The sequence below is a fragment of the Dasypus novemcinctus genome, chromosome 6 (genome assembly GCF_030445035.2).
Source record: "Dasypus novemcinctus isolate mDasNov1 chromosome 6, mDasNov1.1.hap2, whole genome shotgun sequence".
In the NCBI taxonomy this organism is placed as follows: Eukaryota; Metazoa; Chordata; class Mammalia; order Cingulata; family Dasypodidae; genus Dasypus; species Dasypus novemcinctus.
This window is the reverse complement of record NC_080678.1, coordinates 102,488,317-102,514,490: the sequence shown is the minus strand read 5'-3', so window position 1 is coordinate 102,514,490 and position 26,174 is coordinate 102,488,317. Positions and strand designations below refer to the sequence as shown.

General features: G+C 48.3%; 1 pseudogene; it reads right to left on the bottom strand.

The window, feature by feature from the left end:
- Window positions 1-26,174, bottom strand: part of LOC101432720 (transmembrane protein 132B-like) — a 253,068-nt pseudogene that overhangs the window by 209,282 nt on the left and 17,612 nt on the right.

Sequence of the window (26,174 nt, the reverse complement as noted above, 5' to 3'; positions counted from 1 at the left end):
CCCCTGCAGAAAGCGCCCTACGACCACTGCTCCAAGCCACACCACACCGCAGCCACGGTGCTCCTCCACAGCCCCCGAGCTGTCACTTCCAGGCCTCAAGCTCTTGGGGCCACCCCCATTGTTAAAAAAAAAAGTCCCAAATCCCACAGGGTCCTGCACGGTCTGGCCCATGACCCAGAGACCATGACGCCGAGAGGCAGGACAGCTTGGTTGACAGCAGGGACTCTGGAACCAGACCCCCTGGGTGCAAATCCTGGGTCTACCATCCAACTAGCCTCTCAGAGCCTTGAGCTCCTCATCTGTGAAATGGAACAACAGCAGCCTTCTCGTAGGTTTCAAACAAGGATAGTTTAATGCATGAAAAACGCACGCAGGCAGTGGGTGTGATTTTATTTCCTCTCCAGGCTCAAGGTTCCCTGCTTTCCCACTGGCCTTTCTCAGTTCCCATCAAGCCCCAACCTTCAGGGTTCTTCTCAGTTTGCCCCCACAGATCCATTATCTGGACTTGTCACCCTCCCTTGGCTCCTGGAGGCTGCCAGCTATGAATGGCGTCACCACAGTTTCGCTGGGCCCCTCTCCGCCTTCCAGCAGATCAGATGGCGAAAGCGGGAGGCTGCGGTCTTTGTACCCTGCTGCTCCCTGCCTGCAACGCACAGCTGAGCACCCTTGGCCCAGAGCCACTGTTTCACAGGGTCCCTGTTCTTCCCCTCTCTGCCCTTGCCTCCACAGCTAGGGACGTCACCTGCCCCAGCTGCTTGCCCCTGCTGGCACCCTTGGCCCTGCCCTCACCAAGACAGAGAGCCCCTTCCTCAAATCCTCGCTGGGGTGCGCCGGCTCCTTGCCGCCCGGGGCCCCCTGGCATGCGGCGTCTGCACGCACGTTCCCGTTCCCTCTGCCCGCAGCGCTCCCCCCGCGCCCCGCCCTCGGCTGCCTGGCTCTTTCCTAACCTCCTTCCGCCTCACACCAAGCACCACTCCAGGGAAGCCTTCCCAGGGGCGCGGGACTGGGCTCGCTTGCGCTGTCACTGTCCCTGCGAGTTTCACGTCTCACAAGCACTGCGACATACGTGATCGAGGTCCATCTTCTATGGAGGTTATGGTCACCCCAGCCCGCAGTGGCCACCCCCTGCTGCTTTTACTATACCCGACCCTTCTCTCGTCACACAAGCTGTCGTCAGTACTTGGTGCTCAACAAACATTAGCCCAATTAATCAAACGGATTAATCAAATGGAGTGGGTCCCTGCGTTTAAATGGCCAGGCTTTCATCTGACACACAGAATCAGAGCAAAACTGACGTGGAAGGCAGGGCCGCTTCTCTTTCTCACCTCAGGTGCACGCTTCTGGAAGATACTCCTGCCTGCCTCCTCACTGCGGCTAAGCTGGCCACTGACAGAGCAGTGCTCTCCTGTCCAATGAGGCCCTGGCGCCTGCACGGTGAATGTGGACCCAGAGGGCCGGCTGGAAGGCGGGGAACTGGCTGGGATGGTGAGGGCCCCAGGGACGAAGCCGGAACCCCTGGCGCTGGTCTCTCAGCAGCAAGAGCAGGAGCGGCTCCTCACAGCCGCCCCAGCACCTGAGTGCTTTCCAGGTGCTTTCTCACATACGCCTCTTCTGCTCCCGGTGAAAACGTGTGAAACTACTCCTAAGAAACTACCACCGCCCAGTCACACAAGTGGGTGGGCACAGAAGCAGGCCAGATCCCTGTGGCCACCGGTCCCAGCCCATGGCTCTCCAGGAGGCAGTGAACAGGGCTTGGCCACGTGGGCTTTGTCCTCTCTTGGCTGGCCAAGTTCTTGGCTCCTCGGATGCTCCAAACCTCTCCCGGCAGAGGAAAGAGCCCAGAGAAGCCGAGCAATGCAGAGTACGAGGACACAGCTGGGTTCAAAGTTCTGTCTGATGCTGCAGCCATCAGAGGTACCCAATGCAGCTTTTCACCCTGCAGGAGGACAGAAGACACCACTGACTCAGACTAACCAGTGACAGTGAGCAGGGGTCCCAGTCTACATGGGACATGCAAAAAGCCCAGGAGACCACGCTCCAGCTGACAGTACCTTGCTTGGTCTTTCTATCCTCTGCACACGGACCAGAAGCCTGTTTTTTAATTAACAATCAACCAGAGAACCCATCTGAGCACTTGTGTTCTAGATTTAAGCATTTGTGGCTGTGTTTGTAGAATAAGCACCAAAGAAATAAACAGAGACTTAAAACACAAGTTGCAAAAAACTTCTTAATTCTCCTTTCACAAGAAAGACTTCCTCTGCAATAGGTCACTAATGAACAAAACAGAAGAAACACTTCTCTGTGGATCACATAAAGTCATGGATAACACAGCTGGGATGTTGAAAACAGTCTTCCTGAGGCAACACATCCCCTGAGCCTGTGAACCTCAGACTCCTTAACTGTATGTTATCACCTTGGAAGCACAGCCTTTAGGGATAGACAGTAAAATATTACATATTGGATCAGTTGGGGTTCCCCAGAATGTAAGAACCAATTAGATAGTCTCAATATATAGATGATATAGATGATACAGAGGGATGGATGGATGGATGGATGGATGGATGGATAGGTGGATGGATGAATGGATGGATGGATGGATGGATGGATGGATGGATGGGTGAGTGGATGGATGGGTGAGTGGATGGATGGGTGAGTGGATGGATGGGTGAGTGGATGGATGGGTGGATGAACAGATAGAGAAGATTGGCTAATAAATTGAGAAAAAGAGAAATTTATTTTAAAGAATTGGCTTGAGCACCTGTAGGGGCTGGCAAGTCTAAATATGAAGTGTAGGCAGCAGCTGGAAACTCAGCAACCATTTTTTCTTCAATGTTTGTTCTTAAGGCTTTCAACTGATGGGGTGAGGCCAACTCACCTTTTTGAGGGCAATTTCCTTTACTAAAAGTCAACCAGTTGTAGATGTCAACCACATCTACCCAATACTTGCACAGCAACACACAGATTAGTGTTGATTACACAACTGGGGACTACCGCCTGGTAGATGCACAAGATGAAGCATCACACATATCCAGAGGAATAGAAGTCAAAGAACTCTAGGTCTTAGAAAGCTAGTTTCAGACGCAGCTTGAGGTTCATATCAAATTTGACTGTCAGCTCCCTATGTGATATTAGCCAAGCCCCAGCATTTTTCGGTGACAACAAAACAGCTTCATGAAAACTCAATCAGGTTGGATGCAGAAAAATTGCCATCTTTCTGTTCCCCCAAAAAGCCAAACACATGCCACCTCGGAGCCTTTCCCTTGCTACTCTCTCTCATGTCCCCGACAGGGCTCTTGTTAGACCTGTTTCCCCGCATTCAGGCTCTTCCCTCATTTCAGTACCTTGCCTGGCATCTATAGACATCTGAAAACGCAACAAGCATTTTCATAGAGAAAAAATGCAACAAACCATCAACTAAAGCACAAATTGCAAAAGCAAGCAGAATCCACTAATTTGCTTTTCTGTGCCAGGCATTTTTTTCTTTGGTCAACATCCCACTCCCCAACTCAAAAAATAGCCCATTCTGGCCCACACTTGCTAGGGCATCCCTTCTCCTCACCAGCCTTCTGACCTTGCCTCCTTCCCATGTGGCTCCACCTAGAAACATCAATAGTGCTCTAGTAAAGACAGGCCCCCTGTAGACGGAAACATCAAGCTGGGTCTGTGCCTCCCTGTAAGGCATAAGCTCCAGGAGATCCGAGCATTACAGCCCTCCCCGCTTCACAGTCAGTGCAACTACAGGGCCTGGCAAACAGAAGACTCACAAATATGTGTTTAATCATTACATTAACAAATCTCCCACAAGCAAAACAGTATATAAAACTGATCCACTTCCCATGGGCTAAGTAAAAAAACATGCTATTAAGACTCTGGCATGCACTGGCACCTCATTTAGTTCCTCTAGCCACCAAGCCTACTGTAAAATGAAGGGGAGCAACAATAACCAAGCTGCTTTTCCCTGGAAAACTGGAGCTTGGGAGTCACATCAGATCGGCACCCAGCACGCATTTCACCATCACCCATGCTCACGTGAACTGGGGTGCTCTGCTTCCATCACTCAAAAGGCTCTCTCCAGCCAAAAAGCCCGAGGTGTATCCACCTCCAACAACGGGGTCCACCAGGCAGCCTCGAACCGCCAAGCCCCTGGCCCGGGGGGGATCTTCTGGGGCTCCCCCTGCAAGCCCAGGGACAGGATGGCAAGGGCTGGGTCCCATCCAAGCTGGAAAGCAAACTCCCAAGAGGCCACACACAGTTGTTGACCCATCATCTGTTATCAGGAAGGAACAGGTATCAGTAAAAGACCAAGTCTTCATCTCACCTGATTTTAAAATGCTGGCAAATAATTCAACTTCTTAAATCCACAAAACAAGATTTTTTTTTTTATTAAAAAAATCAGGTAGACAGCAGCATTCCCAGGATGTGGGGTAGACACCTCTATCACTGAGGGTGCAGGGAAGATTTTTAGGTGGTAGACACAACATTTAATATTGTTGAGTCACAAAAAGAGACAGCTTTTTATCTTTTTCAACCCTTTTAATTAAACCAGGTAGAAAGTTGCATTTGGGTATTAGAGTCTTTAATCCTCTCTCTCGCGTGCAAATCTCTCCTTTCAACAGGAAGAACTAACAGGCCTCACAATCAAGCCACTCGAGAGCCTTCAACTTTCCAGCATGCATGGACGAGCAATGGTTTTGTGTCTATTTATTACAGTTACCTTCTATTTATGGCAAGTGACACTGTTTTAGATAAATGCACTTAGATTTAAAGAAAATATGATATGTACTGGGGTGGGGGGAGTCTTTGGGGAAAGGAGAGGGCACCACCCGCCCAGTTCCTGAGGAGAGGGGTGTGGGTAGTACACCCATGTTCATGAGTAACAGAAAAAAATAAAACTAGGAAAGCAAGAGATTCTGATTCCTCCCCCCAAGGGGAGTGATAAAAAATTTTCTTCTAAGATAGATTTATTGCAAAATATGTGTATCAACTGAAATGAAAAAGAAATGAATTGAAATGGAAAAGGAGTTGGAGTGGTGTGTGGCAAAGGGAAAATGCACGAAGGACTGAACAGCAAGTGCCCCCAGTAAGACACAGTGGAGGGCTGTCCGGGCTTTCACAACCAGCCTCGCCCTCTACCTCACCCCCAAGGGTGCACCCCAGGGGTCTCTGAGCTGCAAATCAAAGCAGCAGCTCCCTGCAGCGAGAGGGGGCTTCTTGTCCAGCTCGGGGCAGCGCAGCAGAGAGCAGCTGGCTACCGCTACCTGATTACCACTCACCAGCTCGGATGCCAGCAAAAAGCACGTCTGCAGGGGCAGGCAATCTGCCAGGACACGAGCTCAGAGCTGCCCTCCAGTTGTCCGAACTCGGGGAACACCAGGCCGCTCCCTTCACTGGTCTACTTGCCTGCCCCTTTTCTGTCTCCACCTCTGACACAGCGTGGAGCTGCCAGGAACAGATTTTCAAACAAAGAGAAGGTGAAGAAAACAGGTGTTAAAAAAGCAAAACACCCACAACTTCCCAAGTCGACACTGATCTGGAATAATTTAATGAGTGATGTGACCCTTTATAACACATTTCCAGCACATCATGATCAAACTGAGTTTAATGCGATTTTCTGGCAGCAGATCACAGCGATCAACCACACATCTCACAAAGACTTTTTTCTTTTGCATATGAATGTTCATAGAAACTTTATTCACAATAGCTACGTACAGGAAACAATCCAATTACTGATCAACCAGTGAACTATAGCACAACATAGTGTGATACAGCCATAGGATAAACACGATTCAGGAAAAAACCCACAAATGAAATACTGATACACGCAACAACATGGATGGGTTTAAATACCATGATGGTAAGTGAAAAAAGTCAGACACGAAAGCTTATACACAGTAATTATTCCTTTTATAGGGTGTTTTAGAAAATACAAAATTATGATGACATAAAAGCAGATCAGTGATTGCCAAGGGGTGGGACTAAATGCCAAAAGAACATTGGGAGACTTTGTGGACTGAAGGAAATGGTATATATTTTGATAGGGGTGGTTATGTAACTATACGCATTTCTCATCTGTACACTTAAAATGGGTGAAATTTATTTTACGCAAATTATACTTCAGTGAAGCTGATTTTAAGACATGTTTAGGAAAACCGTGAATAGATTCTTCTACAGTTCAATTGGGGACTTCTGAACTATGTCATATTGGCTCAGTTTGCTGTAAAACTCAGAACTGGAAGGAATCTTAGAGATAGTGGAGTCAATCCCTGTTTTACACAGGATGAAACTGAAGTTGAGAAAAAAGTGGCTTTCCTCAGGTCTTGCAGCTATTAAATAAGAAAGCTTGGACAAAAAGCCACTCTCCTGAATTTTTAGGGTGTGTTCCGGGTTTCCCCAGTGCACAGTCATCTCTTCTGGGGATATTGACCGTGCCTTGTTAATCTTCCGCCTTTACTCCCAGCTGCTCTTTCTACCGGCGGTCACCCAGTTCGGACCATTTGCATACGGCACTCAGTGCTATGTTACGTTGTTGAATTATCAGACACCCAAGAAACAGAGGATGGAAGAAGAAACACTGAAAGGGGGAAAAGATCGTACATCATCATCCAATACACATGTAATGCCACAATTTTTGTTGCATTTAAATGAAAAAGAAGGTATTTCAGTAGTTCTGGGTTTTTTTTTATTTTAATCTGATGAATTTCATTTCAGATATTACCTGTTTCAACTCTAGAATTTTTATGTCACATAGCCTTTTAAACTTTCACAAAGGCTTCTGCATTTGTTTGCGTCGCAGTTGATGAAACGATTTCTATCATCATTCTCAGCAGGTAAAGGAAGTGAGGCTCAGAGAAGGGCCTGGAACAGTCGGCAGGGGGGCCTCTGCTCCCCCTGCACCCCGAGGACAGTGGGGAAGAAGGCAGGGACACTGCCCATCCTGCTCAGAATCACCATGGAGCAGCCTGGGACCACCTCTTCGCACAGGGGTTCTGAACATTTTTTGTTCCAAGACCCCTTTGCCAATCAGGTAAAAACCACGGGCCCCTTACTAAGTCCACACGACACTGTGTATTATTTAATAAATATATCACAGCCACACCAACACATCCCCATAAGAACTTTTGTTTTAAATTTCAATTCAAGCTTATAGACTGCGGCGGCTTGCTCGGTCGGTAGAGGTGGGGTCTGGCTGCGGACGAGGGGTCGGTCCAGCTCTGGACGAGGGGTCGGTCCCGCTTGGGACGAGGGGTCGGTCCCACTTGGGATGAGGGGTCGGTCCGGCAGCAGACGAGGGATCGGTCTCACAAGGGGTTGCGCGGTTCGGCTGACGGGGTCGCCCGGCGAAGCCGGCGACGAAGGGGTCGCCCGGCGAAGCCGGCGACGAAGGGGTCGCCCGGCGAAGCCGGCGACGAAGGGGTCGCCCGGAGAAGCAGGCGACGAACTGGGGACAAGGGAGGCCAGGCCCTTGTCGGGGGCTCTCAGGACTGGAGGGCGCACGGCAGAAGAACTACCGCGGAGACAAGGTAAACACGCAAGTCCACTTTACTGAGGGAGAGGCAACAGTTTTATAGGGGCTGGGGAAGGCTGATTGGTCGAAGCCATGCCCTGTTCTGATTGGTTGCCGGCGAAAGGTCAGTGGGCGGTACTGGACGGGGGAGGGGTGGTGGTTAGGGATTGGCTGTCGCTGTTGCTGGGGGAAGGGGCAGGGTTTAGGGATTGGTGGCTGCTGCTGCTGGGGTGGAGGGCAGACTGGATTTTTCCGCCCACGCCTGGCTGTTGCTGCTGTTGGGGGAAGGGAAAAGGGCGGGCTGGATTTTTCCGCCCACGCCTGGCTGTTGCTGCTGTTGGGGGAAGGGAAAAGGGCGGGCTGGATTTTTCCGCGCCCACACCTGGCTGTTGCTGCTGTCGGGGGAGGGGAAAAGGGCAGACTGGAATTTTCTGCCCTGCGCCTGCGCAGGGAGAAAGAAGGCATCGTGTGGCGCCATCCGGGAGGAGGGGCGGCCGCGGAAGCATGGCTGCCGAGAAGGGGAGACCCGAGGGCACTCTGCGCCCATGCCGAGCTTCCTTCAGGGGTGGCCGTGAGTTCGACCAGCCACCCTATTATGGGGGCAGCGGCTTGGCCTACCGCGGCCGCTCCCCCGCCAGGCCAGCAAACCACGCTTCAGCCCGAGGGGTGACCGCAATAGACCCCTTGTTAAGAACTCGTCTTAGAATAAAAAAGACATAACCAGGTGATCTAAAATAGAATAAAGATGTCAAACTGCAATGAGAAACCACACTGCCTGAGAAAATAAAGATTAAGCATACCCTACTTTTACCTGTGTTTAAGGACTCTAAAGATATTGTGTGCAAAATGAAAATTATTAATATAAAATCATGTGATAATAACCAACCAAAAAGCCAAAACACTTGAGGGAGGCAGTAAGTTAGAGTTCTTTGAGTGCCAGCAACAGAAACCCATTCTGGCCAGTTTGTAAGAAATGGATGTGTAGGGAAGATACTGGGCAGATCACAGAGCAGAGGGGGAAGCTGGAAACCCAAGCCAGAAATAGGCCAAGACCCAGGGTAGGAAGCCAGCAGTGCCCCCCTTGTCCTCCCCAGAGGAGCTGATCAGAATCACATGACACCTACCTTCCACTCCAGCTGACCCCAAACATCACCCGCACCCGGCACCTGTACTGACTGCACTTCCCACCGGCACCTGGGGAGAATTCCCGCAGGAGCAGATGCACCTCTGCTGTGGATAGCCACCAGGAGGGACCCAACTGGGTCTTTGCCCAACTCAGTACCTGACTTGCTCATGCAAACACACATGCGTGTGCATACTGCATGCATGCACATACACATGCACATGCAACAGAGACTTGTGAGCACTGCACCACCTCCCTAACCTACCTGAGGGGACAGGTCACACTCCACTGCCGGCGGCCTTCTCCCAAGGCTCTTGGCTGACCTGCTCTTTCTCTCCAAGTGACCTCCAGGGCAGCCTTCAACCCACGGGGATGGCAGTCAGGAGGTAAACGCTCCAGCCTCCCTGCCCTCCAGCAGGACATTCTGGGGCACCACCTATGTGGTTCCAATGGGGTCTCCAGTGAGAGGAAGCCCCAAGGGCTCACCGCTGCACCCTCTGTCAGCTTCTTTTCCTTCCCTGCCTCGTTCTCTCCACTCTCTCCCTCTGGGTCTCTGGCATCACCTCCCAGGTGAAACGCCTGGTCCCCGACTGCTGGTCTCAGGTCTGCTTGGGGTCTTGTGTGAACTGTGCTGGGAAGGGGGTGGCTCGGCACCCAGCAGGTTGGCAAGTGTTGAAAGCAAAACCCCCAGCATCTCTATGGGAGGGAGAAGCAGAACCTGCCTGCCCTTCCCCTGAGCAGGATGGAGCTACGACGGATGCTGGCTTATGTTGGAACAAGCCTGGCAGCGCGCTGACCGTGCCATGTTGGAACAAGCCTGGCAGCATGGCTGATCATGCCAGGGCCTTCCCTTTCTATCTGATGTCTCCTGCACCAGAAGAGTCTGGCTGGGAGAACAGAAACCACTCTGGGTATTTAAAACTGAGGAAATGTGGTCCAGGGAAGGGGCTACACAGAGAAACCAGGAAGGGCCTCATGGAATTAGCAACGGCAGCAGCTCCTACAGGCCCGGGGCTGGCGGGAGGAGATGGAGGGGGAAGGGGATGCTCTCAGAACTAGGGGCCAGGGTCGCTGGGAGAAGTCAGAACCGCAGTGCTCACCAAGCAGGAGAAACGAGGCTGCTGCCGTGGATACCACCAAAGCAGCAGAGGCGGGTGCCCAGCTGCCCTCCCCCTGCCCTCTCCCCTGCTGGGGACCCCCTGGCTGGAGCCCGCTGAAGGCAGCTGGAGGCACAGCCATCAGGGCTAGCTCCCTGCAATGAAGCAGAGCAGGGGCAGGCGCCCAGTCACCCCGTCACATCCACTGGGCCGCAGAGATGGCCCGTCGGTGCCAGGCGGGACAGACTTAGCGCCCTGCCCATCTTGAGCTCCATCTGTACCACGGCATTCCTCTCTGAGTTGAAGGTAACTCCTCCACTGAAAAGACAGGAGCAAGCCCAGACCCGGAAAGCTCTGTCCTCAGTGTGGTGCTCTGAAAATGCCTCCTCTCTCAAACCCCCATTCCACACCCTTCCCTGTCCCGGTGGCTCCCAGAGACTCCTGGATTCTTCACCCGCACTGAGCAGGCGTTCACCTCACACAGGAACCGAGCTCCTAGCGACCGAGCACACCGCCAGCTCTTCCCTTTCGATGAGCCCCTCTTTCACGGTGGGCTCGGCTCACTGACAGACATGCACCTATTTTCTGAATTAATTGGCTAAGGCAGTGTATGAGTTTCCTACTGCTGCTGTAACAAACTGCCACACATTCATAGCTTAAAACGAATGTATTATCCACAGTCCTGGAAGCCAGAAGCCTGAGATGGGCTAAAGTCACGGTGTCAGCAGTGCCTTGACTTTGGCCCACCTCCTGGCCTTTTCTGGCTCCTAGAGGTCAGCCCCTTTCCCTGGCTCATGGCCCCATCCTCCATTTTCGAGGTCAGCTATATAGGCTTCAGCTCTCCCTGATGCTGACCTTCTGCCTCCTTCCCCATTTATGGACCCCTTGTGACTACCCAGGACAATCCTTTATCCTAAGGCCAGCTGACTGGCAACCTTATTTCCATGTGCCACCTAAATCCCCCCTCCCCATGTAATAAACATGTTCACATGTTCTGGGGATTGGCATATGGCCATCTTGGTGGGACCATCATTCATCACTAAGAGATGCTTTTCCTTGAAATGAAGGTTAGGTCTTCAGACTTGGAGTTCAACCTGCTGCATTCTCCCAAGACACGTGGGACCGCTTTGCAGAGGGACATGGGACATGTCATCTCATTTCAACCTCCAGTAACACCAAGAGGCAGCTCTGGTGTCCCTTTCACGCATGAGGAAGTGAGTTCAGAGACAGTAGAGTGGGACACATCCAGCTATGCAGGCCTACTTCCCTCCGGCCGCCTTCATCTTCCCTCTGGGCACCCTGGCACAACTCCTAGAGGCAGAAGAGCTGTGGGGCTAGAAGCTGCGTGCTAGGATAGAGGCAGAGCAGGCACCAGGTGGGGCCTGGCGCTGATGGCTTCCTGGAGCTGTTCCTCCTGAGCTTCTTGTGGGATGAGCGCTCTATTTGGGTTGTGATGCATGCAGCCCAGTGCATGCTAATTGGTATAATCACAGCTGGTAAGCAGCAGACTGGGGACCTGGCTTCATTGTCCATGTCCTTTCCATGATAGCGCATAGCTCCCTGACATGGGCGGCGTGCTGAGTGAGGCCCCCTCAGCCTCTGACCCTTCACCAACACCCGCCCTGGGCTGCCCACCACTCCAGCGACACCAACTCCACCCACCAGGAAGGCCTCTTCCCCTTGTTTCCTCATGCCCTCATCTAGGCAACCTTCACCATCCAAGATGAAACACCACCTCCCCTTCCCAGGGTCCCTGAGCACCTCGCCCTAGAGGCCGTTTCTACCTTTGAACCACTCCTTAAACACCCATGGCGTCAAGCCTGGCTCTGGTATTCACGTGTTTGCACGTGTGCCCTGCACTCCAAAGAACCTGAGGGCCTCGAGGGACAGGACCTCGTCCGAGACGTCCTCGCAGGTGCTGAGTGAAGGGCTTGCGATGGAGACCCACGGCAAGGTCCACAGAGCTGCTTTTTAAAGCAAATGACTTCCCTAAGGGTCTGCCAGCCCAGTGAGGATCGCTTAAGAACACTCAGGTGCCCGCAAGGTTTACCAGGGCCTCCATCATGGAATAACCATTACAAGAAGGATAATGTCCATGGTAATTAGAGCTAGGTTTCAGGCCTTGCTCCAAGCTTCTCACATGTATGAACCCATGTATTCTGCACAACCGCCCTTTGAAGTAGAATCTACGTTATCCCCATCTTTAGAAATGGAAATTGAGGCACAGAGAATATAATAGCAAGAGATGCCAGTATCGGGAATCTTGACCCTGAGACCCCTGACCTGTCTCTTCACTCCTCTCTCAAGGTCTCCTTAGCGACAGCTTCCAGATCCAACCTCCCCTCCCCACAACCCAAATCCCCCGGCCTCCGAGAGCGGCCTCCTGCCTGGGTCTCCTTCTGGTTCAGCCGCTCCTGACTTCAGGACAGTCTCCCCCACCCCTGGCTCAGCCCATCTCAGGGAACTCCCAGGGGCAGCTCCCCAGCAGTCCGAGGAGAGAAGCCCCCTGGGAGATCAGCCACCACGTCCCCCTCGTTCACCTGAGCAGGTGCCCACACACCAGCAGGTGCCTCAGGCCTCACAGGCATACAAAGGCAGTTCGAGGCTTGAGTGTGCAGCAGCGTTTCACCCACGCAGGCTGCAGCTCCACCCCCTGCAACTCGCATCCAGCGGGTCTGCACGTGGCCCAGGAATCTGCACTTGAACAACCTCCCATCCCTGACCTCCACCCCCACCCCCACCCCCTCCCAAGGGATGCCGCAGCGTGTGGGGTTCCCAGAGCACAGAGACCACAGGAGGGAGGGTTTTCAGACGGGGAAGCCTGTGGCTGCCTTTGTCCCCCACCCACACCAGCGCAGGCACGTATGGTGGGTGGGCTTTGCTTTCATCATCTGCACAGGTGTGCCGGCGGTCAGCGCACTGGGGTGGGCACGAGCGCAGTCCAAAGTCCCGGCATGGGTGGTGGGGCCCACAGGCCTCTAGGTGAAGTGGGGTCGTTGGTAAACTCACAGTGGGTGCATCGCCCCTAGCCGGGGCTTCACTGCTGTAGGAAACCCCCTCTAGACGGGAAGTGGGATTGTCCCATGGTCCAGGTGAAAAAACTGGGACAGGACGAGCCTGAGTGTCCCTGAGCCAGCCAGCCACGGGCCCCACTGGAGAGCGGATCGAGGAGGCCAAGGGCCCTCAGGCCACCACTGCTACGCACACAGAAACCGCACCTCAGGCGGCCTCCGGGCTGCTGGACGCCTCGTGACGCAGAGCAGGCCAGCACACACGTCTGCAGGTGTCCTCTGTCCCACATATGATATGCTGCCTTATCCTGGGTACCAAATGTCGTTTGTTTTGTTGTTGTTTTTTTTTGAGGTACCTTGGCCCAGGATTGAACCCGGGACCTCATTAAGTACAAAGTCGGCACTCAACCACTGAGCCACATCGCCCCCATGAGCTGGCTGGTTTGTTTGCTTGTGGTTTGTCTTTGATTTTAGGAGGCACCTGGAACCGAACCCAGGACCTCCCATGTGGGAAGCAGGCACTCAACTGCTTGAGCACATCTATTCTCCCATCATTATTCTTTACTTAAAATTTCCTTTTAAATCTTCTCACGTGCTTTACTTAAACTTACCTGGCAAGGAAGCTGTATATCAGCACTTCACTTTTTTTTTTAAAGTCACTTTCCATAAAGAGAAGAAACCCCTAAAATAAGTACAATTAAACCCATGTTATTGAATTCTTGCCAGATGCTACTTACTGCCTACCCAAGGTTCCTGGTGGGTGCTCATCATTTAAAACGAAAACAAACCAACCAAGAAAAAGGAGACTAGCAAGTGGCCGGGGGATGTCAGAGGCCTTTCTCCTTGACTAAGCCAGGATGGAAAGAGGCTGCAGGAGGAGCCGACTGCCCCCAGGGGGTTCCGGGTTCCCCACCTACCGCCACCTGGTACCTCAATACCTGCCATCACCGTTCAGGTAGCACGTGAAACCGTTTCCTTCACTGGTGGTTTCCAAAGGGTGAGATGCAGAGTGATTTTAGGCGGTGTCTAAGGTGATTTCAAGGCAAAGACCAATCTAAAACGTGGTCACTTCAGCAAGGAGGGGCAAAGAATGAGATGAAGAAGGAACGGGGACAGAGCAGGCGACGACTGATGTGCAGGTCTCCCCAAACGTGGGCCTGCCCCTTTCTCTAGACTCTGGTCGTGTTACTATAGATACAAGCAGCCGCAGCGAGTCCGGCTTCTTAACCGGGTGTTCCAGAGAGAGACAGACGATCCTGGAGACAGTCGCAGCCATTAGAGGCACAACACGTGGCTCCCCCACCCCCGGGCATGACATAATTGACGTGCAAAAACCTGAGCCCTGATTTTATTTCTTCCTGTTGGTTCCATTTCTTTAGGGATAAAAGGCAAAGAGGGTTTCCTCTATTCTGCAACTAGCTACCGTTAACTGCAAAAATATGTGTCCTTTTGCAAAGGAATGTCCCTCTCGTTAGTCACCTGGGGAGTCGCCAAAGAAGGACAGTCAGGCACCGCACCCAGGGAGCAAATAATGAGGCCAGGCCTGGGCACCCATTTCCCCCTTGAAAACCCAGTCCCCACCTCCTAGATTTGAACGGCTGTTGCAAACTTAAACAAGCATGTCCAAGGTGATCACAGGTTAGATTCTGAGTCTGAGACTGAGTCTCTTACAGAACACAACAATGAGCTGGATTATTCTCATGCACACACACAGGCTGCCTTTTTTTGGTATCTGAGCTCAAGTATTACAGCACACTGTGTGCTATCTGGTTGCAATACAATTTCTGACACAATTTCCATAATAGCAAAATTTACATACAGATGGCAAATAAATAAAACCTTTCCACGGCTTGGTCTGCAGTTCTTATGGTCAGCAAATCCTATTAGGGACTTGATTAACCTGCTCAGTGATGGAAGCGTTCTATCTGATCTTAGGGATTTCAGCTAGGCAATCCAGCCCTGCTACAAAATGAGATTTAACTCCCAACATTTTTCTGCAACATGAAGCCACCAAAATTGAGTTTCTTCTGTATGCAGCATTGGAAATATCCACTCTCTCATTTCTCATTCCAGCCATAAATGGTCTCTGTTTTACTCTCCATTTTCTTTAATAGCACGTAATCACAGTTAACTAGGGAGCACTGAGGAGCACAAGTTGGCCGGCGTAAACACACAAGGTTGCCAAACAGAATCAAGTCTAGGGGAGGGAAAGAGAAGGGGAAGGCAGCTCCTAACGAAGTGCATTTAGCAAGCTTGGGCTGGAGCGCCCAGAGAAGCTGCTAGTGAGGCCGGCTTCTGTGCATCTCCTGGTTTCAAGGAAACATCCAGGACTCAGGGACTGATTAGTCACTAGGTAAAACCAGCCACTTCTAAACCTAGACAAGGAAAGAAATGTGTTTGCAGGTGAGCTGAGGCAAGGTCTGTCCCCCAGGAGAATTTAAGTGGCAAAGTCATCTCAGACCTAAGGGCTTCAGGAGAAGAAGGCGTTGGTGACACCTTTGTTTTCACACTCTCTTCCCATACCTTCAGTCCCCAAGGAAAAGCCCCAATCAGTAAATTCAAGTGCAGAGCAAGATCCTGTGAGCCAAATGTCTGCCAAGCAGCGGCTCCAATGAATGAAGCCAATTCAAGAATACAAATCTGTGCTCTTCAAAGTTTCAAACTGGTGATGAAAAAGAACAAGGACAAGGACTAGGGATTTTGACTTTGGAAACTTCTGGGTTAATAGATTGTACTGAAAGCTATTTTATTGCTTTGCATCATAGGGTGGAGTGATAATTTTATATGTCAGTTTGCTAGGCAGTGGGGCCCAGCTCTTTGGTCAAACTCTAGTCTAGACATTGCTATGAAGGTTTCTGTAGATGTGCTTAGCGTCTACAGTCAGGCGACTTTTAGGGAAGGAGGTGACCTTTGATTATGGGAATGTGCCTTCATCCTATCATTTGGAGTCTTAAAAGAAAAGACAGAGGTTTCCCGGAAAAGAGGAAATTCTGCCTGAAGACAGCAACATCAACTCTTGCCTGAATTTCCAGCCTGCTGATGCCCTATCGATTTTGGCTTTCCCAGCTGCCCCAATCACATTAGCCAACCCCTTTAAATAACCTCTTCAAAAGCAACCTCTTTTCAGCGTGGGCAAACTGCCAGATCCAAGAAGTGCTCGCTCCCCATTTACTGAGCACCAAGCACGGTCTTGGCACTGTGGAGATACGTCTCTGCCTGCGTGGAGTTGACATTCTGGTATGGGAGAAACAGACAACAAAGAAGTGAACAAAGAAGTGACTTAGTGATGAACATGTGGTGGTGGCCAGGTCATGGAAGAGTGACCAGCTAGGAGCCTACTCTGAGATGCTCAGAGAAGGCCAAGAGGGGACACGGAGCAGAGGTGCAAATGGTGAACACAAGCCCGTCCTGCAGAACTCTAAGAGAAGAGCATTCCAGCAGAGAACACAAGGAAATTCCGAGATGGAATAAGCCTGCTGGATTCCAGGGCCGGACAGAAGCAGCATGTGTGTGTGGAAGGCGGTAAGCAAGGGGGTGCAAAGGAGCACAGTGGAGGTGGGCCAGCGTCCTGGGAACACGCAGCTTGGGCATTTTACATACATTGTACCTTCCCTTATGTCATGGTCAAGACCACTGCAAATGTGCAGCAGGAGAGGGGCCCTTTTTACTTCTCATGTCTGTCTTTCTACTTCTGACCCAATCAGAATGTCAGATACTGGGAATAAAATACCACTCATTGCAGTCCTAACCAATGCAATATAGGCTTCTTTATTTCCACTTCATCTCTCTGCAGAAAAAGTTCCCAACGTTGATCCTGGTATCCCAACCCCCAGGGCAGGCATAAGAGTAGGTTATGTTCGGAGTCTGAGTCTGAGTTTCTTGTGGAAAGCATTTAGAGGATTTCCCACTTAGATAAACACACCAGTGTGTTTATCAAGTAGCAGGTGCGACTGCACTGCCATCAGAGGCAAAAAATCCTGACTTGGGACCCTGAAGGTAAATGGCAAGTTTCAAATTGAATTTAACTCAAGGGACACATCATGAGCTCCCACAGGCTGCCAGCCATGTGCTGGGGTGACACAGTTGTAGCCAAGTCAGTAGCCCCTGTCTGCAAGAACATCATAAAGAGCCTGACACAAAGTCAGGCAATTGTAATATGCTGGATAAATGCTAGAGCAGAAGTGTGAACGAAATGCTCTAAGAACACAGAGCTTGCTTAATTCCATAGCAAAAAAAAAAAAAGTTTCATGAGTCTAGACCACACAGAGATAAATGCAATTTTTCCCAATTAGAAATTATATCTGACCTTAAAATTATCGATTAGAGGTTATGCCATGACACAATTCATTATCTTCTTCTTTCCTGGTGTAAAGTGATTTTTTTTCTGAACTCTTCTGTCTAAATGACAGCTTTGTAATGGAACTAACAGAGAGATGAATGGTACGCTACATTTTTATTGGAAATCTGATGAAACTCACTAAACAATAGCCCACCATTCAGGATGAAAGGTCACGGAGAGTAGCTTGCATCACTGATTAGCACCGTCCCTTTGAAATTTTTTAGAATTACTCACTGCACAAGGCATCAGTGGGCAATGATAAAATGTTGAAAAGGCACATTGAACTGGCTCCACATTAACTGTAAACAGCAGAACCATGATGCATGCAATTACTTATTTTTCTCTTAAGCAAAAGTCTGTAAAGTGAGTAGTAAAATGATGACTGCCCAGTTGTGTCCTGGAAATCACAAGGTACACAGAGGAATTCCGTCAGGGCCTGGAAAACAGCTCCACATCGTCACCAAGACATTGAGCTTTCCTTCAGCATTTAAATATGTACAGGTTCTCCCAGCTTTAAGAAAGAAAGTATGCCTTACACCCCAGGGCCCAATAGACTTTCCTTCTCCTCTCCACTTCCCAGCCAAATGATGGGCAAGACATTGAAAGACATTGCCTCCCCGGACCCATCAAGTGTGCTGTAAACACTGCTCACTGCTTCCTGGATATCCATTTTCCATTTCTTCCTTGTCAAAAACCCTTATTTGGAGTGGGACTGGCAGTGTGTCCAGTTAAATACCTAAAACTGCCTGCCTCACTTGGGATGGAACACAGGTCTGGCCATTAAGCAATAGCCAAAAGATGTTGGCTGACACTTCTGGGAAAGCACCTTTAAAGAGGAGCCGACTCAGGTGCCTGTGATTTGTTTTGCCCCTCACCCTCTCTCCTTCTCTCTGAGTGAAATATAGATGTGATGGTCACAACTACAGCAGCCATCTTGTGAGCATGAGGAAAAGGTGAAGAGAATCATACAGAACTTGATGCTCTGATATCCTTGAACTACCAAACCAATACCCACCTGTGGAGATTCTTGCTTTCCCTAAACATATCCCTGTCTTTTTGAAGTCCATATTCTTTGGGCTTTCTTATACCTACAGCTGACAGTAAGCCCTAATGAATCTCATACATCACTCATCCCCAAACCCTTCCATTCTGATTTTTATTCCTGGGAGTTTACGAAACAGCTTATTAAAGTCATCAGTGGCCTCTGTCTGTAAGAGGCAGTGGGTAATCTTCACTTCCCTGGCCTCATCTCTCAGAGCATTCACTTCTGTAGACTCCCCTTTGTTTCTAGTCTCTTCTCTTGGTCTCTATGAGGTCACATCTTCCTGGTTCTCTTCTCCTTCCCTGGCTGCTCTTTGAGAAATTATCTTTATCAGTTACCAAACTGTTAAATGTTGGAGTCCAAGACTCACTCATAAGCCCTCTTTATTCTCATATTTGCCCTGAAGAAATCTCATCCTTCCTAAGGCTTCAGTTACTACCAAACTGTCTAAGACTCCTAAAATGGCGTCTCCAGGCCCTGCTGACTGCAGACCCCCACGGCTAACTGCCCCTCTGCTCTCCATCTGTTGGTCCCACAGGTGCCTCACACTCAAAATGTGCAGAACTGCAATCATGAACTGGCCCTGCACCCAAAGAACCCAGCTGGGAAGGCAGAAACAACTCTTGTTACCTCCACAGAAGGAATTTAATACAGAGAATTGGCCACATAGATGATTAAAAGTGAGAACTTCAGCAGGGGGTGGTGAAGGAACAGCAAGGAGCTACCCCACCCTCTTGGCTGGAGAGACAGGGAGGAAGTGGCCTTCCCAAAAACCTTGGAACTGAGGTCAGAACCTCAGCAGGGTCTACTCACAGACAGCCTATGTCCTACAGGAGCTGAAGTCAAAGAGGGGATGCAGACTCTGCCCAAGATGTTGCAGGAAGCAGATTGAGAAGGAAGCAGTGGCGCCGGTTTCTCCAATATTCCCTCCACTCCAATATTCACTACTACCTCCCATTGGGTAAATCAATTAAATAAAAAGTATACTAAAAAATTACACCTGTCAACATCTCTAGCTGAATCCCAAACCATTTCAATATAGAGCATCCTCAAAGCATCTCAGCAAAGATAAAATATCCATACTGAGATGGGAGTTGTGACCCAAAAAAAGAGATTTGTAGTCCAAGTCCAACCAAAACAATTTCCTGCTAAAACAAAAGAAACAACTCTCATTGGAGAATAACAAGAGTCCAAAATCTCCAGTTTAGCATTCATATAATATCCAAGAAAAAGTCTGGTAATCCAAAACATGAAGATTCAAAAGCATGTGATAGGGGACTGGTATCATCAAGACGGCGGTGTAAGAGGAGCTGCTGAATACGGACAGTAAAATTATGGGCAGTACCAACCTTCTCAAAACTCTGGAAGATGAGCAAGCTAGAGAACAAGGTGGTTTAAGCTGGATGCAGGCAAATTCTTTCCTTACTGCCCCAACAGCTGATGCCACACACCGCTGAGCCCACCAGGGCCTCCTTCCTTACTGTCCCACTAGCAGATGCCACACACCGCTGAGCCCATCGGGCTCCAGCAGTGTTGTAGGAAGGGTCTATTACAGAGGGGTGGGCAGCGGGGAGAGGACCTATAAGGGATAGAGAACACTCCAGGGCTGGCAACAGTGGGTAGCCTTGTTCAGCTGAGACCCAAATTTGGGGCTTTATTTTAATTGATTTAGATTTAAAAACTAGTACCCAGGTGTTGGAAAGCCTTTAAGTATGTTTGGAACCTCTTGGGGGTGTGGCTCGACCTTACCACTCCTTGGTCCGGGACAGGGGAAGAAGCTTAGGAGACCTGGAGCAAGCTGGAGCAGAAGCCAGAACAAGGGGAGCGGGACCACCCACAGGTGCTAGAGCTATACATGAGGGTTGCACCCAGACACAGCCGGGCAGGGAGGCAAGAGAAGACAATGTCCAACTCCCCTCTCAGATCTCTCATCAGTGCCTGCTGTTGGCCAAGCAAGCCAGATGGTGGAGACCAGGAAGCCTGGACAGTCAGCTCCCTGCGGAGGAACAGGGCGGAGAGGGGTGGGGAGTGGATATGCTAGAGGAGCCAAGAGGAGAATCAGGTCCACGTGGCCACTACCTGTGACATGCTGGGCTGGGGTCCAGTAAGAATTCTGGCACACACATATGCACGCATGCACATGCACACACGCATACACATAAGCAGGCACGTACACGGCATAAGCACATGAACACACGCATATGCACACACATACAATTATCCAAAGATGTCGCAGCAGCCAGGCTGGCTCTGACAGCCAGTCTTTCCAGGGAAACGGGATAAAACAGGACGTGCGTTTCTGCCCCTGCAGAACCTTCTGTGATTTTAGAACTCAGAGCCCTTCCCCCATTGAAGGTGTGATGATTCCTGTTAGAGAGCTGCACTATGCAATCTGGCAGCCACCAATCACATGTGGCTACTTAGCACTTGAACTGTGGCGAGTAAGCCTGAGCAACTGAATTTTTATTTAACTTCAATCCATTTAAATGTAAAAACAGATACCCGATATTGTTGGAAAAATTTTAAGTATGTTTATAACAACTTGAATACATGCTTTTTCAATCTGCTTTTTCAACAGCATATTTTATAAAATCTAAACACAAATCCATTATTATCAATGAAAATTTAGCATACAAATTGAGAAAGGCTATCAGTGTAAAATATACTCACAGGACCTCAAAGATTTAGTATGGAAAAAAAGAATGCAAATTATCTCATTAGTAGTTATCATATTGATTCATAATGAAATGATAATATTTGGGGTATACTGAATTACATGAAATATATGATTAAAATTAATTTTAACCTATTTCTTTTTCACTTTTTAAAATGTGGCTACTGGAAATATTTTATTTACACCTATAGCTCATGTGTATTTCTAAAGGATAGTGATGGCCTACAGTAAAGAGAACCTGGGCCAGGTTTTGTGTAGGTCTTAGTTGAACTATGGCCTCTAGCTAGTTACGGTACTTTGGGCAACCCTCTGGCCCTTAGTGGTGGAAGTATAATCATAGTAACAATCAACAAGAAACATTTATGCTATCATTTATTGAGGGCTGATTCTGGGCTGGGCACTGTTAAAGTATATTAGATGCATTAATTCATTTAATTCTCATATCAACCCATTGAGATTGATGCTATTATAACCTTCATTTATACCTGAAAAGACCGAGGCAGAAAGAAGTCATGGGGTTCACCCAAGGTCATAGGGCAAGTGAGTGGCAGAATGAGGATTTGAACCCAGAGTCCAAGCTCCAAGCCACACCACCCTGGAGAAATGCCCACTCAGGCTCATGGCAGAGGGTAGAGGATGCCTGCACAGCACCACATGGTGTACCAATGAAAACAGACACGTGACCTAACTCCTAACTGCCCCTGCAGCGGGGTGAGTGGTGGTCCCCAGAAGGTACGTTCCCTCGGTAAGGAAAGGGTTAAATTTAGCTTTTGCAAGAAGGTGAAGCTAAAACCAGCTCTGCAGTTAAAGTAAGGAGGGAAAAGGGCTCTAATGGTTCCGGTGCCAAATTTGAAAGTGGCACCAAATTTAAAGGTGGAGTCAAGTTCAAAGGCAGTGCCAAGTTCGAAACTGGCACCAACTATCAAGTCACTGGAATACAGGGAATGGGAGTGGTAACTAAGAGAGGAACCCATGTAAGTTAGTTAGACCTCTTGGACGCTTGGACAGCCTGTAACCTCTGTAGCACCCAACCATTTGGGAACAGGGGAGGGACCTGCATTTTGGGCTTAGGGTATAAAAATTGTTACTAGTTATTTGGCGTGCCAGCCATTTTATCCAGGTTGTGCTCCCATTCTTGCAAGATAGTTAATAAAATTCTTTTCTCCTCCACAATAGGGTGAGCTTTTGTTCTCTTACCGTTGAGTTTCCTTTCTAACACCCTGGAACCTGTGTGCATGAGCTTACTGGGTAAAAGGGTGTTTGCAGGTATAATTAAGGTAAGTGCCCCTGGATTTGAGTGGGCCCTAAGTCCAATGACAGCTGTTCCTATACGGAAAAGAGAAGGGGAAGGATACACAGAGGAGAAGGTGATGCAAGGACGAGGGGTGTGCGTACAAGCCAAGCACCACCCGGGGAGGGCAGGAAGGCTTCTTCCTTACAGGTTTCACAGAGTGTCGCACTGCCAACACCAGGATTTTGGACTTAGGGCATCCAGAACTGTGATAATAATTCTCTGTCGTTTTAAGCCACCCAGCTTGTGGATCGTTGTTACAGCAGCCCTGGAAATTAAGACACCATCAACTTGGGAGCAATTCAATAGCCTACAATGCAGCTGTATCAGCAGATAAAAAGAAAGTGCTATGCCTAGGCACGGTGGCATGGAAAGCTCTCCTACCGCATTGTTGGATGAGAAAAGTAATGCTACTGACAGCAGGATACAAAACTATATTTGCAAATGACAGTACAGAGAAAAAGCTCTGTTAAGTTTAAACACTAAACTGTTCCTGGGCTGGCTACTTCTGAAGAACAATCCGGCTGGAAAGGGGTTATCAAAATGGGCATTGGCCTTGTCTGTATTATTTTAGTGTTTTATTTTTGCAAAGAGAATGTTTTCTGTATTATTTTTGAAATTTGAAATCCCACTTTTAATAAAGGCCCTACAGACAGCAGGAGGAGAGTAGAGGACTGAACTAGGCATGAGGGACATGAAGGAGAAGTGCCAGGCAAGCATTTGGGTCTGGGGGCTTGCCCACCCAGGGAGAAGGAAGGAGCTCCCGAGACTGGCAGCCCAAAGCAGCAGAGAAGGGGCCCCGGAAGACCCGCAAGGGCACAGGCCCAGGGGCAGGCTGGTTTCTGCCTCTGTCGACAGCCTTGAAGATAATCATGCCGACCACTTCGCCTGGTCGCCAGGTTACAGTGATAGCACATCTAACCTACTCAGGACAGCACTTTAGTACCAAGTACATGTTTGCTAACTTATCCATCACCACCGTTATCTAGGCACACTCCAGTTTTCCAAAGCTGTGACCCAAGATCAAGCTATAAGCAGCAGACCAGAATCCCCTGTGGAGAAGCCTCACACATCTGCAATTTGCGCCCACTCCCCGGCAGCCTCCACTGGGGTTCACAGGCTCCTAGGCCTCTGGGAGGGAAAACAAGGCAGATTTGGAGGTAAGGACTGTGTGCTAATTAATGGAAACACACTCACTAAATGCTGCCGATTACATTTGGAACTCAGTAAACATGCTGTGCAGGTACAGGTTTGTTCAAGAAATAACCACCTGCCTTCATTCCTAAGCTCTACCTAAATCTAAACTCTAAGATCTAGACTTTACTTGGGCTCCAAGGTTGCAGATTTCAGAGCATCTGTGTCGACAGGAAGTTTCCTCAAGAGAAATCTGAGTTTTATCCTGGAAAAAAAATTAAGAAGTCCTGAAATTTTGGTGCCACTTGGGGAACATTCATCAAACAGATTGCAATTTTTAAGTGTGAAATTTTAACTAAGCAATAAAATGTTTATACCATGCTGAGTGAAATAAGCACAGGATATAAGGACAAATATTATGTGATATCACTTACATATATGAAATATATAGAAACAGGTAATGTGCAGAGACAGAATGTAGATTAGAGGGTACCAGGGGTTGAAGAAGTAGAGAAGGGGGAATTTTTGCTTGGTGGGTATAGAGTGTTGGTAAATAATTTTTTTAAATGTTTTAGAAGCTTTATTCATAATTGACAAACATGGAAGCATACAAGATGTCATTCAAAAGGTATAAGAGGACTTCCAGGAAGATGGAAGATTAGACAGGCACAGGAGTCACTTCTCTTCCAGAAAAATAGCCAGAGGACAGGCAGAAACTATCCAGAAAATTGTGCTAGGGCTTAGGACACCAGCCAAGAATTCGTTATCCAGCAAAAATGTCTATATGTGAAGGTGAGTTTAAAATATTCATAGATAAACAGAAATTAAGAAAGTTTGTAAACAAGAATCCAGTTCTGCAGGAAACACTAAAGGGAGTTCTGCAGCCCAAAAAGAAAAGATAAGGGAGAGAGGCTTGGAGGAAAATGTAGAAATGAAATGTAAGAGTAATCAAATGGTAAAAGACAGACAAAAACAAGGTATGACATATAAAAACCAAAGGGTAAAATGATTGAATTAAGGAACACCTTGGGAAACAGACTTGGCCCAGTGGTTAGGGCGTCCGTCTACCACATGGGAGGTCTGCGGTTCAAACCCCGGGCCTCCTTGACCCGTGTGGAGCTGACCCATGCGCAGTACTGATGCTCGCAAGGAGTGCCCTGCCATGCAGGGGTGTCCCCCGCGTAGGGGAGCCCCACGCGCAAGGAGTGCGCTCGTAAGGAGAGCCGCACAGCGCGAAAGAAAATGCAGCCTGCCCAGGAATAGTGCCGCCCACACTTCCTGTGCCGCTGACGACAACAGAAGCGGACAAAGAAATAAGATGCAGCAAATGGACACAGAGAACAGACAACCGGAGGAGGGGGGGGTAATTAAATAAATAAATAAATCTTAAAAAAAAAAAAAGGAACGCCTTTACAGTAATAACATTGAATGTTAATAGATTAAGCTCCCAAATCAAAAGATAAGGCTAATGGAATGGATCAAAAAAATGAGCGATCAATATTCTATCTTCAGGAGACTCACTTTAGACAAAGGATACAAATTGGCTGAAAGTAAAAAGTTTGAAAAAGATATTTTATGCAGACAGTAATCAAAAAAGAACAGGGGTAGCTATACTAATATTAGACAAAACAGACTTTAAATGCAAAAAAGTTATGAGATGCAGAGGGCCATTATATACTAATAAAAGGGACAATCCATCAGGAAGGAGTAACAGTCAAAAATATCTATGGCCTTAGCCATGGTGCCCCAAAATACATGAGGCAAACTTTGGCAAAACTGAAAGGAGAAATTGAAATCTCCACAATAATCACTGGAGATTTCAATACACCACTCATGTCACTAGATAGAACAACTAGACAGAAGATCAATAAGGAAACAGAGAACTCAGACAATATGATAAATGAGGTAGACCTGAAAGACATATACAGAATGCTGCATCCAAATTCAGTGGATTAAACATTCATTTCAAGTGCTCATGGATCTTTCTCCAGGATAGACCACAGGGCAGGTCTCAATAAATATAAAAAGATTGAAATTATACAAAGCACCTTCTCTGATCATAATGTAATGAACCTGGAAATCAGTAATAGGCAGGAGAGGGGAAAAGTCACAAATGCATGAAGGCTAAACAGCATACTCCTAAATAATCAGTGGTTCAAAGAAGAAATTACAAGAGAAATTAGTAAATATCTCAAGGAATGAAAATGACAACACAACTTATCAAAACTTATGGGATGCAGTGAAGGCAGTGCTGAGAAGGAAATGTATAGCCCTAGGCACCTATATTTAAAAAGAAGAGCTAAAATCCAAGACCTAACTGAACGCATGAAGGAAGTACACAAAGAACAGCAAACCAACCCCAAAGCAAACAGAAAGAAATAATAAAGATTAGAGCAGAAATAAATAAAAGTGAGAACCAAAAAAACAATAGAGAAAATCAACAAAACCAAAAGCTGGTTCTTTGAGAAGATCAATAAAATTGACAAACCCTTAGCTAGATTAACAAAGAAAAAAGGGAAAAGATGAAAATAAATAAAATCAGGAAAGAAAAGGGGGCATTACAACTGACCCCACAGAAATATTACAGAAGAATAAGAGGTTATGAGAAATGGTATGCCAATAAATTAGACAACCTAGATGAAATGGACAAATTCCTAGAAATGCAAAAACAGCCTACATTGACTCTACAAGGAATACAAGAACTCGACAAACCAATTACAAATAAAGAAATAGAATCAGTCATCAAAAATCTTCCACCAACTACCTCAAAATTAAAGCCTTCTGCACCTCAAAGGAGTTTGTCAAGAAAGTAAAAAGGGAACCCACACAATGGGAGAAAATATTTGGCAACCATATATCTGATAAGAGACTTATAACTTGCATATATAAAGAACTCATATATCTCGAAAACAAAAAGATAAACAACCCATTTAAAAAATGGGAAAAAGATTTAAACAGA